The sequence below is a fragment of the Rhagoletis zephyria genome, unplaced genomic scaffold, assembly GCF_001687245.7.
Source record: "Rhagoletis zephyria isolate East Lansing unplaced genomic scaffold, Rhagoletis_zephyria_1.1 Rzeph_scaffold_00435, whole genome shotgun sequence".
Lineage (NCBI taxonomy): Eukaryota > Metazoa > Arthropoda > Insecta > Diptera > Tephritidae > Rhagoletis > Rhagoletis zephyria.
Window position 1 is genome coordinate 31017 of NW_016157519.1, and position 6002 is coordinate 37018.

The following is a 6002-nucleotide window of genomic DNA, read 5'->3' on the forward strand; positions in this document are numbered from 1 at the left end:
CACACATATAAACTGCACAGCTTGTTCATTAAAATAATTAAACCATATTGCACTCATGGTGAGTTGAAATTTTAGCAAAATGAATACAAAGAAAATAAAACCATTTATGAATGGAGGGGCCGAAGTAAACGAAAACTAGCACAAAAAGTTGATGGTGAAATTATAATCTTTCCATCTTCAATTCTAAAATGCAAACTACGCCTTAGAATAAATAGCTGGCACAATTTTGAAAAATCAGCGAGATTCTACTTGGGAGCGCTTAAGTATTAGATCTATCTTACTCTTAATATTTTATGGAATTAAAATGCATGGAAGTAAATAAATATATTCGAATTCAGCAATAACTTGCTTTCAAAGATTAATTTATATAATACATAAATATTGTGCATACATGTGGACCAATCCATGTCAAATTGACCAATGGTTGGAATCTTCCATTTTTGATTTGGATGAAGGACAAAAATTATTTTTGTTTTTTTCGAAAGTTATGCATGCATATGTAATTCTAAATTTCCGGGATTTCGCAAGTCGATTTTTTGAGTATCTCAAAAACTACAACTAGTTACAAATATGGTCTGCTTTTAAAAGTGATATTTAGGGCTACAAAAAAAAAAATATATATAAAAAAATCGTAAAAACAAAAAATATAAACATTTTGTCAAACATTTTTTGTATATATCGACCTTAAAATATCGAGAAATTTTTTCAAAAGGGGTTTTTTTTGAAAAATTTGAATTTTTGGACTTAAAATGAAAAAAAAATTTTTTTTCTTGAAAACTCGAAATAAAGTTATGTTAAACAATTTTTATTCAATTCCGCTAACCACTGTATTTTGAATTTATTGTCAATTTAGAGTATAAAATAAATTTCTTATATTCAAAGTTGAGAATTTCATATTTAAAAAAACTGCACCTTAAAAATTTCAAAATCTTTTAAAATCAACTGGAAGTATTTTATACAAACAAAAAAATTGCGAATAATTTACTAAATTTTTTGCTTTTACGATTTTTTAGGTTTCAAAACTCTGTATTTTTTTATATTAAATATATAATTTTTATCTAGCCGCAAAATAAATTTTAAAAACATCAGAACCATTTTTTTTAATAATAGTTTAATAGTTATTGAGACATTCAAAAAATTATCTCGCAAATTCGGGAAATTAAAGATTTAGAAAATTCGATTTTTTTTCTTTTGACAGAACTTAATTATATGAAAATAGAAAAGTTCTGACCAAAATTCATTCAAATCCAAAATGTTTAATTCCAGCCAGTCGATTTGACATGGATTGACCCAGATGTGTATATTTATATGTGACCACATAGCAGATTGAAATTAATTTTTTTTACCCATATGCTCACATTTGGGGAGGTATGCTGTACAAAAGTACTTCAAAGAAACTAAACAAATAAACAAAAAAAAAAAATCATTAGCTGTGGCAAATTGTTTTCCCAGCGGATTCCAATTCCATTTGAAGCAAAAAATTTAAATTCGCTTTAAATAAATTTAAAAAAATGAATTTTGTTGCTCTCTTACTCGACAGTGATGCAAAGAAATATCGTAAGTGATTCATGCAATACAAGAGCCAGTTCGCTACATACTTACATACATACATAGTCTTTTACCCGAAGGTCGATAGCTCCGATCTGCCTACCTACATTTATTAAAACATGATATATCAGGTTTTAAAAGCTATTTTGTACGATTTGTGTGTGAGTAAGAAACTAACTATGCGGAGATAATATTATTAAGTATTAAATTGTTTCGGTATGTGATAGGCAAGTACTTCTACCACAATTTTGTAGATTTCATCATTGCCAACAGTGAAAGATACACTTATGTACATATGTAGATATGGAAGGCTGTAGCTTATTTTCCTTATTTGAAAATCTATGCCTCTTGTTCACTCCAAGTCCAAGCCCTTTTGCGCCCGATCGTCCCTTTATTTCGTCGACCACGCATGGTTGTCGAATCGAAAGTTTTTTCCCCGTACGACAAATCCAAGTCAGTACAAAATCGTGTTTTTTTTATGAGCCTCAGAGTGTTTAGAGGCAGGTCCTACCACTACATAGGACCCGCACCCAGGTCTGATCTCTGATTCGAGCAACTACTAAATTGTCCCAGAGTCCCGTTAGTATTTCTGTGAGAAGCGTAATTTTTGGCTTTGAGAGTCTTAATAAACTCCGTGTTCTTCATTCGTCGAGCCGTGGCCAGAGCGAACGCGATACCGTTGGGCTTGAAATTATTTTGTTTTAATATTAAAGTAGAAAAAAATAAATAGTTCCGCTGAGTTCCGACACGAAATTCTTCACATATTATTCTGCTTTAAGGTAAAATGTACTCTTTTTGCGCGCTTTTGCGATACCCATACAATTATTTTCACTTTTCAAAAACTTCTAAAATATGGCGGCATCAAACCCAAGAACCTACGAGTAATAAGTTTCGAGCGAATTCAATTTTTTTTTAAATTTGCCTGCCATATTGGATCTCCCATTTTGAATTTTAAAAATTCATGATCAGATTTATAATCAGTGAACCCAAAAACCCCCCGAGTAACAAATTTTGAGCGAATTCTTTCATCCCCTACAACAAATATAGATTTATAGGCGCCGGCTCTGTTAGTCGATTCTTCAAATTTTTAGCAACTTGATGTCCTCTTCTACAAGTATTTTGACTGTTGTATTCTGAAATGGATTCACTTCGAACAAAGGCAATAACTTGTTTGTGAGAAAAAAGTGTCACAATCTAAAGTTTATTTTTTCATCTGCCTTTCGTCCACGAAATCCCAAATGAAAGTGAAACTACCTGCGTCACCGACAGGGAAGACTTACGAAATTCCAGTATTCTGACCTTAAAACGCGACTAAGCTGCTGCTAAAAGATGTTTACTGTCTTGTTGCTTCCCTCATTTTCCCTTTCAATGGCAACGAAATTATTACATAACAAGCAAGTTGCAGAAGGCAGTTGGCCGACTGCAAAAAGTAGATTCATAATTGGCCAAACAACATGCGGACCCTTTTTACGCACACACTGCCACCGGTTATTGTAAGTATAAAGTGTAGGAAATGCAACTTACAAAAGTAGGTCAACTGGTTTGTTTTTTTTTGTTTTTTTGCAAAAAGTAATGAGACTAGCAAACAGCAGCAAAGTAAATAAATAGTTGGTATTGGACAGAAAATTCCCAACTTGTCAGACAGATGAGGCGATTGTGCACCGCTAATGCAGTTAAATGGTAAACGCCTTAAAGCGATTAAATTTACAAGCAACTGTGTCATGTTGCCAACGGGAGCAGCAGCAACACATACAGTTGCCGAGGCAATGACGCAGGAAACTGTTGCAATTGAAACATAATAAAACTCTTCGATAGCATATGCGAGTAAAAATGTAGACATGAAGCCAACCATCAACTTCAGGCGAGTGACGTGTACAAATTGCTGGCGAGAGGAAGTTGACGCAATAAGAGTTCGCCAACAAGGCAGCGAGTTATACGCAAAAGCTGTGTGGCACAGTGACAGCGAAAAATTGTATGTAGCGCCAAGAGCAGTGACAAAGCCACCAGATAAGCGCCGGCAAGCGCAGTGACTCAAAGGAAGCGACAAAGTTGTATGCGATTGCAAAGGTGAAGAAGCCGGAAGGAGAAGGATGAAAGTAAATTATGTAAATAAAGGAAATATTCATACCGGTTGTTGTCGGTAACTGTATGGAGTAAGAGATTAGTAAATGTAAAAAATAGAATGCTTTTTAAGTCGGACTTATTGTGTGCACTTTAGCAACCCGCCGAGTTAAAAAGCTGCTCCACCAGACTTGCGAGTTTTACGCGGCAGAATTCCCTGTGTTTAATGGAGTTAAAAACAAAATATTATGGTAGTCGTGTTTCAACTATACTTTAGAATATTTTTAAGTTATTATTTTAATCAGTTTCTGTATGCCTACTGATTCTGCACTGTATTATTAATTTGGGCCAAGCAGAATGGTATTGGCTGCAATTTCGGCAGCTGTTTCACTAGAATACCTCATCCTTTGGTAAAAATCTCATCCTTTGACTGCACCATTCCTTTCCAGCTCTTTCGACACCATTTTGAATATACGAACCCGCTACGTTATTTGTTGCATTGAAAGGTCTTGCTGCAAATTATTGAGCAAGCTGGCAGAACGTCAATAAGGCACTTCAGAAATTTGTCACAGAAATCGAGAGAATGACTCATCTTATCGTATGTATTAATACGCAAACATGATTTTTGAGGTACACTTTTGTTGTACTTAGGTTAGGTAAGGTTAGGTTGAAGTGGCTGCTAGACTTAAAGGAAGCCAGCACACTTAGGTCCAGTCAGGGGTGCATTGTGATACCACATGGAACTTAGTAGTTGCGCTTGGATCATCTAAAAATCTTATACCTAGGAATTTCTATCTTCTCCTGCATAGTGCAGGGAAATCGCAAAGTAAGTATCTGATTGATTCAGGCCATTCTTCGCCGTGGCAGCGCCTGCAGTAGTCATTGTGGCAGACCCCCGAGGGGCTCTGCATGCCTTCTTATCAGAATATTTATGTCCTGTGAGCAGGCCAATGGCCAGAGACATTTCTCTCAATCTCCGTACATGTATTTCATTTCGGGGGCTTTCGTTATAATACAGGTTTAAGTGCGCTCATAACTGGTACCCGCTTCTTCAAATCTTTCCTTAGTCAGAGCTTGCTTGGAGGTTCGTCTGCCTTCTCACTTACTGGTATGTGACTGTGCCCGGTCCCATACCAAATGCAAAGCGAGCTACTCTGCCATCACGATAAGTGATTTGCGGTAGTTGGCAACTGTTTCCGAATTTATAGTGACAAAGTTAAGCGCCATAAGGGCCGCCTGGCTTTCTAAGTATATACATATTTTAGTGGTAGCGACAGAAGCTAGTCTTAGGCTGTCAACGGCTACTCGTATGGCTGCCAGTTCAGATTAAAAGACAACGAACCTTTTGAATAAAATTGCGCAAATATTTTTGTCACTTTTCATTGACGCTAAGTTTTGTGGTATCTATGCAGCAGAGTCCGTGAGAAAAGATCCGCTCGTTTCATTCAGTGTGAACAACTGCAGCTCCGCTTTGTGAACGCACCCTTAGGCGCGACTGCTTACACCAGGCACCTAAATGCATGCTATGTACTGCTGCATGTGCAAAAATTTCCTTCATTAAATTTGTGAAATTTTTGCACATGCGCTTCCCAACTGCCATGTAATAAAACTTCCTTAATTAAAGAGAGTGACGTTATGTGACAAAACGCAAGTTGATTTTTTTTTCTTACACAGTCGCAAAACTCTGCGAATTGCGAATGGCTCTTTTCATGAAACTTGCTTTAATATGTTTTGGAGTAATTCTAGTTGTTTATAGAGTTTTTTGAATTAATGCAACTTGTCTCAATTTTCTATGACAACCCCAAGTGTGAAACGTTACGTGACGTGGAGTGACTTGACATAAATTTCCATCGTTATATTTTTGTTAATATTACTTTTAAATGAATTTCAGCAAAAGCTTTCGGCAACGCTATATGTACATTAAAAAATCGGTACTGTTTTCCCATTTTAATCACAAAATTTATTATATCTTAAGGCATGCACCAAAATATTTCGGAAAAATATTTAGACTTACGTTAGCTGGACCGATTTGAAAATACCTCCAAAATTTAGTTTTTTTTTATGAAAAGCAATAGTTGTTTCTAAATTATTTTTTGAAAAAATCACCTCAGATGACAAACCATTTTAGGCTTGAAAACTTGGTATAATGGAATTTCTGGTGCTGTTTTTTTTTTACTTTTTTTAAAGATTGGTTTGAGAAAAACTCTAATAACTGGGCCAAAACTATATCGATTTAGACTTATGAGGATCAGGAAAGGTACTTTCTATCTTTTTCTTTATAAAGATCAGTTTTCATGAAATTTTTTTAAGTTTAAACTCTTTTGTCGTCTGAGGAAGTTTTTTTTTCAAAAAATCCTTTGCGAAACTGCTTATTTTATGAAAAACTTTTTAGA